Here is a 13,894-nt window from a genome sequence, read left to right on the forward strand (position 1 = left end):
TTAATCCTCCTTAATCTGTGAGTTGACTGGACTCAACTGTGTGGCTTTCCTCCTCCAGGTGCTATACCAGAGTTACTTTATGCACCTGAGCTGGGAGGTCAGTTGGGGCTGGAGCATCCAAGATCACCTGTCATCCTGCAGGATCTCTTCACTTTGTCATCATTCTGTACTCCTTCTCAAGCTTCTTTATAGAGTGGCAGCAGGATATTAAAAGCACAAAGCCCATTGTGCAAGTGTTCCCTAAGCATATGTGGTTGTCATGTTTTTTGATGTCCCATTGGCCAAATCAAGTCACATGGGAAAGCCCAGACTCATTGTGCAAGGGGACTATATAAGTGCGTGGAAACAGGGCATGATGGTTCATTAGGGGTTACCAAAGATTGGGGAAGATGACTACTTTATGTTGGAAAGTGGGTGAAACCTCTGATAGTGCTATTTGAACTTAGACCCGAAGGGTATAAGAAGATCAGAGAGAAGAGGATAAACACAAAGGTGTTGAGGTAAGAAAAGCTTGGCATTTTTGAGGATCTGAGACTAGGCCTGTATAACTCATACTTTGTGAGCAAGAGGAAGGAGTGGTTAGAAAATCAAGTCTAACCTCTTGAGGTTGGGCAGAGGCCAGATCTTAAGGCCTTGAGAACAATAGTAGGGGCTTGGATTTTATTCTACATGCAGTGAGAAGCCATTCATATGTTTAAGAAAGCGTCACCTGATACCTGATCTGACTTACTTTTTTTTTAAATTTTATTTATTTTTGTCTGCGTTGGGTCTTCTTTGCTGTGCGAGGACTTTCTCTAGATGCAGCGAGCGAGGGTGGGGGGGGGGGCGTGGGGGGCTACTAAGAAACGGGTCGAATAAAATAGATGGACACCAGGCTGAGGAAGTGAGCACAAGTCAGATTAATCACTAGGGCTCAAGATGTTTCTAGCTGGTTTCCACGGTGAGAGGAGGACCAAGAAATATGACAGATTAAATTGGAGGTTATAAATAATCTAGAGGTGCCTTAAGATGCTGAATGGAAAAGCCCAGAGATAGGCCACAGCCACTCTGCTTGATCTCTCCTTGTTGGTAGAAGATCTGTTCCTAATAGAGGAAAGAGCAATGTCAGGGACAAAATAACTCATGTTGCAAAAACTCTCCTGATGGAATCACAGAGAAATGGGCTCATGTTGACTTTATCGATGATTAATTCTTAAAAGAACCTGGTACTTCATTCTCTAAGTTTCCATTTTCTCATCTGAAAAAGGGTTGGTGAGGAGGATTAAATAAGATACTGCTGTATGAATTTTTTTTTTTCTGTATAAAGTATTTGTACTGCATTTGATATCTAAGAACTCTCAATGACTCTTTTTAATATAATCAGTGAAAAAGAAGCATGGATGAACCAAAAATAAAGGGAAAAGAAAAGAAAACAAATACGAAAGTTTTTTCAATTGCATAGCAACCACGTTTCTGAGAATGCTGTATTTCCTTCAAGGAGAGAATCAAATTACATTGAAAGCCATTTACTACCAGCAAAGGTGTGGCTGTCTGAATGTGAATAGCCTGCAGATTTTTTGAGTAGCTCTTGATGTTTATGTTTTCACTAGGCCCAATTTGATGACAGACAGTTGTCTTAAAGTGTCATGGGACCTACAGAGAGAAGATGACTTACCCTACTGGGGGTTCACCCTTAGCTCCCTGACTTTCTGGGTTTGTATAACAGCTTTTTGGGTGAGGGCTGATGAGTTCAGGCTGGGAGTGCGAAGAGGGCACAACTATAAATAGCATTTGCCATGGAGCAGAGTTCAGACCTGTCACTAGAGCTGTTCTTATTTAATCCATAACAGCCACCGCTCCCCAGTTTGCATTTTTCCCTGCCTGACTGGCATCTGTCTTCATATCCTGTGGACTTGAACAGATACAACATGTTTGCTATAGTATTTCTTTTTTTTTTTTTTTTAAAGGGATTTTTTTTTTTTTTAATTTATTTTTGGCTGTGTTGGGTCTTCGTTGCTGTGCGAGGGCTTTCTCTAGTTGCGGCGAGTGGGGGCCACTCTTCATCGCGGTGCGTGGGCCTCTTACTATCGCGGCCTCTCTTGTTGCGGAGCACGGGCTCCAGACGCGCAGGCTCAGTAGCTGTGGTTCACGAGCCTAGTTGCTCCGTGGCATGTGGGATCTTCCCAGACCAGGGCTCGAACCCGCGTCCTCTGCATTGGCAGGCAGATTCTCAACCACTGCGCTACCAGGGAAGCCCTGCTATAGTATTTCTTTATGTTAAGTCTACTCCTTGTGATAGTCCTCTAAGGGGCCAATCAAGGTTAACAAAGCACACATACTGAAAACAATGGGACAACTATGACAAGGCCATGTTTAACATGTTAAAGCTCTAATAGCACATATGCTTACATAACACCGCATTCTACTGATGGGGAATCTGAAGTCCAGTAAAGACCTGGTCACATGGCAGAGAGGAAGGGAATTATTATTCAAGCTCTGGTGTTCTGACTGTAAGTTCAATGTTATTTCTGTACTTTTGGCCTGAATGTTTTAACTTGAGGAGTTGGGATACAGAGAATGATGAGTGTGATGGGGATAATCAGGGAAAACTTCTGGGCAGAAATGAGCCTCAAAGGCCTGATAGGCAAGGGATGGACCAGGAGGGCATTTGAAAGTAGGCCAGGCCACACATATCCTAGTTTGAGAATAAAAACTCACATCTTGCATCTTGGGGTGGAAAATCCTAAGTCTCTCATTTGAAATTCTTTTTTTATCCTTAGGCCGGTAATGTTATTTTCTAGCACGGAATACTTTCCTGTGCAGTAGGTGGTCTGGCTACGGTGCCTAATTTAATCTTTCACTAAATATTTCTTTCAAATACAGTATCTTAGTTGACAGTTATTAAATGCCTGGTTGACACCAGACATCAAAGAATTGGGGAACAAACACGAGGTGCGGCAGATTCATTTAGCAATCAAAGATAACTGCTGGATAAAGAATGACCAGAGTAGATTTATTTTCAGGATGAATGGCCAGTTGCTATGTGAATTGCAATTCCTAAATCTGTCCTCTTCACCAGCCTGCCAGAACACCCCAGAGGCCCCTGTCTGAGGCCTTTCAGAGATTGGCTTTTAAATTCTTACTGCTGCTTCACGATAGGTCCTTTTTGATGCCAAAATGCATTTTCCTCTCATATCTTTCCTCCTCCACCATGCATTTGTTTTTTCTTGTTACCCTAGCTGGTGTAGCAACTGTTAGTTGATAAATTCCTGGGTGGTGAAACTACCTGTGAAAAAGGGATTTGTCAATTGCACGATCCTGTCCCTACCTTCCTTCCCAATCTCAACAGCATCAATTGAAGAGCTAGGAGATTGGCAGCTGATCTGGAATATCAGGCAAGGTCTCATAAAATCATGCTCTTCGTCCTCTGAGTTGAAAGTGTGGCTGGGAGATGCTCTTACCCAAATCTCCACCTCCTCACCCTATACTGTAGGCCTTCCTCTCCATTACATCTTATAGAAGGTTGAGGTAACTGGTGACACTAGTAAAGTTCATTGTATACCATCTCGATCATAAAGCATGATTAGTATTTAGTAGAGAGCAAAGGAGAGTCACGTAGCAAAAATATAAAGAGTCCAGGTTTGGTGGAGCCAATGGTAAACGGAGGAGAGCTTTCCCTGCCTAAAATCATTCTCATTCCTTATCACTATCATCATCATCTTTTTTGTTTTTTTTCTGTGAAGGACCACTCTTTCAGGTCAAACTTAAAACATCTGTGGACCAGAATGACCCTGGGCCTCCCATTTGTATCTTCTTAGTACTTTACAGTTTGTTAAGCAATTTCCTATTTATGTGCATCTGATCCCCAGGAGAACTCACAGAGAGACAATACTGTTTAGTTCTCTTATGTAAATGAGACAACTCAACTCAGTGACCTAAAGGAGGCTGGGGAAGAATTGGGACTCAGACCCAGGCCTGTTACCCACAACTCCAGAGTTCTCTTCATTTTACTATGCCTACCCCTCTTCTTCATTTCTCTACTTCTTTATAATTCACCTTTGCTGTCTAGGCAACCAGGGCCTCGTCCTTCCCCCAGTCATGCAGGGATACTACAGTGATTCCAAGTCTGGGCAGAACTTACCTGAAGTCTCAACAGTTTCCCCTTCCCACCCAACATCTTTTATCCCTGCTCTGACATTCTAAAATGACTATTGCTGTGTTTGCCTATCAGTGAGGGATTCTAGAAGAATAATTGTATACACACCAGGAGTTTCAGCCATCACACTGCCAGAGAGCTTGTGTCACTTTTTTTTTTTTTTTTTTCTTGAGAGGAACAGTAGAACTGAGTGTTTTTAGCTTTTTTTTTTTTTTAATTTTTATTGAAGTATAGTTGATTTACAGTGTTAGTTTCAGGTGTACAGCAAAGTGAATCAGTTTTACATATACATATCTCTACTCTTTTTTTAGATTCTTTTACCATATAGGCCATTACAGAGTATTGAGTAGAGTCCCCTGTGCTACACAGTAGGTACTTATTAGTTATCTATTTTATATATAGTAGTGTATATATGTCAATCCCAATCTCCCAATTTATCCCTCCCCACCCTTATCCCCTGATAACCATGTTTGTTTTCTACATCTGTGACTCTACTTCTGTTTTGTAAATAAGTTCATTTGTACCCTTTTTTAAGATTCTACATATAAGCAGTATCATATATTTGTCTTTCTCTGTCTGACTTACTTCACTCAGTATGACAATCTCTAGGTCCATCCATGTTGCTGCAAATGGCATTATTTTGTTCTTTTTTATGGCTGAGTAATATTCCATTGTATATATGTACCACATCTTCTTTATCCCTTCCTCTGTTGATGGACACTTAGGTTGCTTCCATGTCCTGGCTATTGTAAATAGAGCTGCGATGAACATTGCGGTGCATGTTTCTTTTCAAATTATGGCTTCCTCTGCATATATGCCTAGGAGTGAGATTGCTAGATCATAGGATAGTTTTATATTTAGTGTTTTAAGGAACGTCCATACTGTTCTCTGTAATGGCTGTATCAATTTACATTCCCACCAACAGTGCAGGAGGGTTCCCTTTTCTCCACACCCTCTCCAGCATTTATTGTTTGTAGATTTTTTTGATGATGGCCATTCTGACTGGTATGAGATAATATCTGATTATAGTTTTGATTTGCATTTCCCTAATAATTAGTGATCTTGAGCATCCTTTCATGTGTTTGTTGGTGATCTGTACGTCTTCTTTGGAGAAATGTCTATTTAGATCTTCTGCCCATTTTTTCAATGGGTTGTTTGTTTGTTTTTTGATATTGAGCTGCATGAGCTGTTTGTATATTTTGGAGATTAATCCCTTGTCAGTTGCTTTGTTTGCAAATATTTTCTCCCATTCTGAGGGTTGTCTTTTCGTTTTGCTTATGGTTTCCTTTGCTGTGCAAAAGCTTTTAAGTTTAATTAGATCCCATTTGTTTATTTTTGTTTTTATTTTCATTGCTCTATGAGGTGTATTGAAAAAGATCTTACTGCAATTTATGTCAAAGAGTGTTCTGCCTATGTTTTCCTCTAAGAGTTTTATAGTATCTAGCCTTACATTTAGGTCTTTAATCCATTTTGAATTTATTTTTGTATATGGTGTTGGGAGTCTTCTAATTTCATTTGTTTACATGTAGCTGTCCAGTTTTCCCAGCACTGCTTATTGAAGAGACTGTCTTTTCTCCATTGTGTATTCTTGCCTCCTTTGTCATAGATTAGGTGACCACAGGTGTGCGGGTTTATTTCTGGGCTTTCTATCCTGTTTCATTGATCTACATTTCTGGTTTTGTGCCAGTATCACACTGTTTTGATTACTGTAGCTTTTTTTTTTTTTTTTACATGAACAATTCATAGCCTTAGATATATTATCTGACAATAATCGAAAAAGTAAGTAAAATTTCCTTCAGGTTTCCTCATTTAGAAACTGGCAATAGTAAGTGTAGAGGACAAACTGTGGATGAATAGACTTTGGGTAAGTCTTTTCAACTGCTTACATCTCAGTTTCCTCATCCTCAAAATCGGCAGCCACAGTAGCTAACTTATTGTTCTGAGGATGGAATGAGATAATGCGTCTAAGGCACTGATGCAAGTAAATCTTGAGTGGGTATTAATAATATAACCCAGGTCTGTCAGACTGTAGAACCCGCCATCTTTCTTTCCTTCTGTTGCTTTCTCTCAAGCCAAGCTCTGAAGCACTTAGGGACAGTAGCACCTGCCTGTCCACCATGGTTCGCACCTAATCCCCATATGATTCAATGTATGCTCTCTGACCCCATAATATGAACATGGCCCCAGGCATTATGAATATACACTTTTTTATACAAGAGAGGTAGGTTACTGTTATGTGATACTTCTGTCTGAAACCTGGGATTTCAAAGGCTAGAAAACAAAACATATATGGTTCATTTTCTTATCGGTGTGAATCACTTTTTTAAGTTAAATCATCATCTCTTTTTTAACCCTTTAGCTTGTTTAGGCTTGTTCTGAAAAGTAAAATGTTTCCACTGGTTTGGGGTGAGAAAGCACTCTCTAAATACAGATCTTCCAAAATTCCATAGGAAGGAATAAGTGTGATTGAACTGTAAAGTTATAAGGAAAGTTAGAGAAAATGGAAGCCCAAAATGTAAGGGGCATGACTAAGAAGGGAAGGTATGGGATGAGTATTGATTGAAGTGGAGGTAATTTTTCAACAGAATAAAAATAAGGAAAGAAATGAGATGGTGTAATGAGAGTAAGAAATCACCCAGATAGTGGTTTGTTGGTATGTGATCTACTCTGGCAGTAAAGGAATATATTAAATCAGTAAGTTAACACACAAGTTAAGTACAAGGCTATGAGCCAAGAGTGGATGATGGTTTCCTGGATAGCTGTGGACAAGGTTGTCATTCCCACTGTGAATGAGGCCAGTGAATCATTGCTGAATTCCTACTGGCTGAAAGGGAGTGGGCTGACCCATCCAGGGAAGCTCTGGAGGATGCTTCTGTTTCACAGCACCTCCATCCCAAAAAGCCCTCTGAAATTAGATGTATGGGTAGATGTGTGCTCTAAATGCTCCACAAAGGGAATATCTATCACACCAATGCTTTCCTTCAAGTTAAACTCTAAGGCACTGAGACCATCTGGCCATTCCTTCTGAGACAGTTATTTTTCAAGGCAACAGGCAGTATTTTGTTGTTGTTATTTCTTTTCCTGGTTCCTGAGTTTTTGCCAAGTTAATGCAAATGGAGTTACATGCCTCCTCCTGTGGTGTGGTCATTGTCACCTGGCAGGCAGGTGGGTTCCCAGCTTGGTTGACCCCTTCTCCTTCCCCTGGCTAGAAAGTCCAAGTCACTCAGATCTGATATGGGCTCACAACTGTGTCACTTAACTAGCTGTGAGATCTTTGACAAGATATTTAACTTCTCTAAGCCTCAGTTTCATGACCTATATAATGGGGAACACAACGGTTTAAGTTTCAAAGTTTGGAAAAATTTTCATTTGTGAAAGACTTAGCATTGGTTAGTTTACCTTGATGCTGAATCTGTAGTCAACGTACATCAAACCTAGCTATGAAAAATCTTATAGAAGTTGTGACCCTTTTTATAATATCTATATCTAGCTGACAAAATATAATTTTATTTGGGAAGGAAAAGCTTAGTAAATTTATTTTGAGAAATGACCTAGAACCTGATGCAGTGTCTTTAGCATTCTGGAGAAATAGCGAACAGGAAAAACAATGAAGTTGCTAACCTTAAAATGAGAGCAACATATATACCCCAAGGGCTATTCAATTAATGACTAATTTTCTACCTTTGCAGTGAGAATACTAGAAGGCTAGATAATTCTTAAAGGCTCTGTCATCACAAATTTATCTCAAAATCCCAGAAGCAGAAGAAACTGTATCAAAGATCCTGAATATTCTGTTAGGAGAGCTTTGAGAGTAATCTAGCGTAGCCCAAACCCAGTGCTTGACTTTTCCCTACATTAACCCTCCTAGTTCTGCTTCCATACCTCTGACAGTAGGAGTCATATTACCTTTCAAGGCCATTTATTCTCATCTGGACTTGGACAGCTCAAACTGTTCTATTTAAATTCAATATAAGAAAGACATTTCTGACTCCTTGCAACTTACAGAAATTCAATTCTTGCTGTCACAAGGTACATGATTAATCTTTTCTCCTCATTTGATTCAAAGAGCATATCATAAACCTTAAAATCTTTTCTTCCCAGTTAAATAACCCGAGGTTGTTGAACTATTCTCCATGGGACCTAGTTTTAAGATCATTTTTCCTCTTGGCAAGTTTCCTCTTAAAACACTGACTTGGCAGTCGTGTCTTCCTTAAAGGATGGCACCCAGAAAAATTGCACACTCTTCTAATCTGAATTCTACATCTCATAGTTCTCACAATATCAATTGCATGTCAAATTGTTTCAAACTTCATTCCACTCCTGCCAGGTCACAACTTCCTGTTTCCTAGGTGTACATTTGTTTACACCTTATATTTAAGGTATATGTTTCTTTCTGTTAGTTTATCTGGAGATTATCTTCATATTTTTAAAATCCCCATCTAGAAAAATACTTGCTCATCTCAATGGAGAATATTTTTGTACTGTTAAAAGAACTTGAATTTTGTTATCTTGGGTAAGGTACTTAAACTCCCTTAGCCATTATGTAAAATGGGCATAAAGCTAAAACATACCATACCACCAAAAATGATTGCTGAGAAGATTTAAAAAGTTATTTAAGAAGTTCCTAGTTCAGTGCCAGGCTCATAGTAAGTGTTGAAGAAATGGTCCAAAATATACATTAATAAGGGTAGGTGGTGATTCCCAGAGAAGCCAAATCCATAACCCCTCAAGCAAATAATTTGTATTTTCTCATAAACGCCACATCCCGAAAGTACTTTGTATCGAGACATTTGGCTTTATTTCCTCTGGTTTCATGCCTAAAAGGAAATTGGTTACCAACTTCTGCAAAATAAACTTAGTCTAATACTTCAAGCCTTCATCATCCCGAGGTTGAAATAACTATAGAGGTTGTCTTGATCTCAGTTTTCAAGGCACATGAACTTCCAGGAGAAAGAGAAGGAATATGTTGTAGGAACCATGAAAACTTTATCTTCAGCCTTTTTAGGCATCATAATTCTTCTCATTTTCTTTTTCTTAAAACGTTAGGGGGAGATTTAAAGAAGCTATCAGAAAGAAATAGAACCATCTCTTTAATTGTGGAAGACGCTACGTATACACTATGTTAAGTAAAGAGATTGCCTTCTGGAAGTGAATACTCTTGATGTAAATTGAGATTTAAGAGCCTGTGTTTTAGCTGTGCTATGAAATTAGGCAGCCTAATTGTCTACTGTAGTCAAAATGCTACAAATACTGTTCTGTTTCAGACTACATCCTGGACATTGTTCCCTAGGAAAAACAGGATTTCACATATACAATAATTACAAATTATGTTGTTTATATATTTATAACAATTTAGTAACTAATACCATTTTTTAAATACAGTATTTAATTTACCTTTCCCTTTGAGAGTGGGGATTTATTTTCCCATTTTATTTATTTTTTATTTTTTATTTTTTTAACATCTTTATTGGAGTATAATTGCTTTACAATAGTGTGCTAGTTTCTGCTTTATAACAAAGTGAATCAGTTATACATATACATATGTTCCCATATCTCTTCCCTCTTGCACCTCCCTCCCTCCCACTCTCCCTATCCCACCCCTCTAGGTGGTCACAAAGCACCGAGTTGATCTCCCTGTGCTATGCGGCTGCTTCCCACTAGCTATCTATTTTACATTTGGTAGTGTATATATGTCCATGCCACTCTCTCACTTTGTCACAGCTTACCCTTCCCCCTCCCCATATCCTCAAGTCCATTCTCTAGTAGGTCTGTGTCTTCATTCCCATCTTGCCCCTAGGTTCTTCATGACCATTTTTTTCTTTTTAACTTTCAATATATACGTGTTAGCATATGGTATTTGTTTTTCTCTTTCTGACTTACTTCACTCTGTATGACAGACTCTAGGTCCATCCACCTCACTCCAAATAACTCAGTTTCGTTTCTTTTTATGGCTGAGTAATATTCAATTGTATATATGTGCCACCTCTTCTTTATCCATTCATCTGTTGATGGACACTTAGGTTGCTTCCGTGTCCTGGTTATTGTAAATAGAGCTGCAATGAACAGTTTGGTACATGACTCTTTTTGAATTATGGTTTTCTCAGGATATATGCCCAGGAGTGGGATTGCTGGGTCATATGGTAGTTCTATTTTTAGTTTTTTAAGGAACCTCCATACTGTTCTCCATAGTGGCTGTAATAATTTACATTCCCACTGACACTGCAAGAGGGTTCCCTTCTCTCCACACCCTCTCCAGCATTTACTGTTTGCAGATTTTTTGATGATGCCCATTCTGACAGGTGTGAGATGATATCGCATTTCTCTAATGATTAATGATGTTGAGCATTCTTTCATGTGTTTGTTGGCAATCTGTGAATCTTCTTTGGAGAAATGTCTATTTAGGTCTTCTGACCATTTTTGGATTGGGTTGTTTGTCTTTTTGATATTGAGCTGCATGAGCTGCTTGTAAATTTTGGAGATTAATCCTTTGTCAGTTGCTTCATTTGAAAATATTTTCTCCCATTCTGAGGGTTGTCTTTTCGTCTTGTTTATGGTTTCCTTTGTTGAGCAAAAGCTTTTAAGTCTCATTAGGTCCCATTTGTTTATTTTTGTTTTTATTTCCATTTCTCTAGGAGGTGGGTCAAAAAGGATCTCGCTGTGATTTATGTCATAGAGTGTTCTGCCTATGTTTTCCTCTAAGACTTTGATAGTGTCTGGCCTTACATTTAGGTCTTTAATCCATTTTGAGTTTATTTTTGTGCATGGTGTCAGGGAGTGTTCTAATTTCATACTTTTACATGTACCTGTCCGGTTGTCCCAGCACCACTTATTGAAGATGCTGTCTTTTCTCCACTGTATATTCTTGCCTCCTTTATCAAAGATAAGGTGACCATATGTGCGTGGGTTTATCTCTGGGCTTTCTAACCTGTTCCATTGATCTATATTTCTGTTTTTTGTACCATATTGGCTTGATTACTGTAGCTTTGTAGTATAGTCTGAAGTCAGGGAGCCTGATTCCTCCAGCTCCGTTTTTCTCTCTCAAGATTGCTTTGGCTATTTGGGGTCTTTTGTGTTTCCATACAAATTGTGAAAGTTTTTGTTCTATTTGTGTGAAAAATGCCAGTGGTAATTTGATAGGGATTGCACTGAATCTATAGATTGCTTTGGGTAGTATAGTCATTTTCACACTGTGGATTCCTCCAATCCAAGAACATGGTATATCTCTCCATCTATTTGTATCATCTTTAATTTCTTTCATCAGTGTCTTATCATTTTCTGCATACAGGTCTTTTGTCTCCTTAGGTAGGTTTATCCTAGATATTTTATTCTTTTTGTTGCAATGGTAAATGGGAGTGTTTCCTTAATTTCGCTTTCAGATTTTCATTATTAGTGTATAGGAATACAAGAGATTTCTGTGCATTAATTTTGTATCCTGTTACTTTACCAAATTCATTGATTGGCTCTAGTAGTTTTCTGGTAGCATCTTTAGGATTCTCTATGTATACTATCATGTCATCTGCAAACAGTGATAGCTTTACTTCTTCTTTTCTGATTTGGATTTCTTTTATTTCTTTTGCTTCTCTGATTGCTGTGGCTAAAACTTCCAAAACTGTGTTGAATAATAGTAGTGAGAGTGGGCAACCTTGTCTTGTTCCTGATCTTAGTGGAAATGCTTTCAGTTTTTCACCACTGAGGATGATGTTGGCTGTGGGTTTGTCATATATGGCCTTTATTATGTTGAGGAAAGTTCCCTCTATGCCTACTTTCGGGAGGGTTTTTACCATAAATGGGTGTTGAATTTTGTCAAAAGCTTTCTCGGCATCTATTGAGATGATCATATGGTTTTTCTCCTTCAGTTTGTTAATATGGTGTATCACATTAATTTATTTGAATATATTGAAGAATCCTTGCATTCCTGGGATAAACCCCACTTGATCATGGTGTATGATCCTTTTAATGTGCTGTTGGATTCTGTTTGCTAGTATTTTGTTGAGGATTTTTGCATCTATGTTCATCAGTGATATTGGCCTGCAGTCTTCTTTCTTTGTGACATCTTTGTCTGGTTTTGGTATCAGGGTGATGATGGCCTTGTAGAATGAGTTTGGGAGTGTTCCTCACTCTGCTATATTTTGGAAGAGTTTGAGAAGGATAGATGTTAGCTCTTCTCTAAATGTTTGGTAAAATTCGCTTGTAAACCATCTGGTCCTGGGCTTCTGTTTGTTGGAAGATTTTTAATCATACTTTCAATTTCAGTGCTTGTGATTGGTATGTTCATATTTTCTGTTTCTTCCTGGTTCAGTCTCAGAAGGTTGTGCCTTTCTAACAATTTGTCCATTTCTTCCAGGTTGTCCATTTTATTGGCATAGAGTTGCTTGTAGCAATCTCTCATGATCCTTTGTATTTCTGCAGTGTCAGTTTTTACTTCTCCTTTTTCATTTCTAATTGTATTGATTTGAGTCTTCTCCCTTTTTCTCTTGATGAGTCTGGCTAATGGTTTATCAATTTTGTTTATCTTCTCAAAGAACCAGCTTTTAGTTTTATTGATCTTTGCTATCATTTCCTTCATTTCTTTTTCATTTATTTCTGATCTGATCTTTATGATTTCTTTCTTCTAACTTTGGGGGTTTTTTGTTCTTCTTTCTCTAATTGCTTTAGGTGTAAGGTTAGGTTGTTTATTTGAGATGCTTCTTGTGTCTTAAGGTAGGATTATATTGCTATAAACTTCCCTCTTAGAACTGCTTTTGCTGCCTCCCAAAGGTTTGGGTCATCGTGCTTTCATTGTCATTTGTTTCTAGGTATGTTTTGAATTCCTCTTTGATTTCTTCAGTGATCTCTTGGTTATTAAGTAGTGTATTGTTTAGCTTCCATGTGTTTGTATTTTTTACAGATTTTTTCCTGTTATTGATATCTAGTCTCATAACATTGTGGTCGGAGAATATACTTGATATTATTTCAATTTTCTTAAATTTACCAAGGCTTGATTTGTGACACAAGATATGATCTATCCTGGAGAATGTTCCATGAGCACTTGAGAAGAATGTGTATTCTGTTGTTTTGGGATGGAGTGTCCTATAGACAGCAATTAAGTCCATCTTGTTTAATTTGTCATTTAAAGCTTGTGTTTCCTTATTTATTTTCATCTTGGATGATCTGTCCATTGGTGAGAGTGGGGTGTTAAAGTCCCCTACTATGATTGTGTTACTGTCGATTTCCCCTTTAATGGCTGTTAGTATTTGCCTTATGTATTGAGGTGCTCCTATGTTGGGTGCATAAATATTTACAATTGTTATATCATCTTCTTGGATCAATCCCTTGATCATTATGTAGTGTCCTTCTTTGTCTCTTGTAATAGTCTTTATTTTAAAGTCTATTTTGTCTGATATGAGAATTGCTACTCCAGCTTTCTTTTGATTTCCATTTGCATGGAATATCTTTTTCCATCCCCTCACTTTCAGTCTGTATGTGTCCCTAGGTCTGAAGTGGGTCTCTTGTAGACAGCATATATATGGGTCTTGTTTTTGTATCCATTCAGCCAGTCTGTGTCTTTTGGTTGGAGCATTTAATCCATTTACATTTAAGGTAATTATCAATATGTATGTTCCTATTACTGTTTTCTTAATTGTTTTGGGTTTGTTATTGTAGGTCTTTTCCTTCTCTTGTGATTCCTGCCTAGAGAAGTTCCTTTAGCATTTGTTGTAAAGCTGGTTTGGTGGTGCTGAATTCTCTTAGCTTTTGCTTGTCTGTAAAGGTTTTAATTTC

This window comes from Balaenoptera musculus, chromosome 3, assembly GCF_009873245.2.
Source record: "Balaenoptera musculus isolate JJ_BM4_2016_0621 chromosome 3, mBalMus1.pri.v3, whole genome shotgun sequence".
NCBI classification, from domain to species: domain Eukaryota; kingdom Metazoa; phylum Chordata; class Mammalia; order Artiodactyla; family Balaenopteridae; genus Balaenoptera; species Balaenoptera musculus.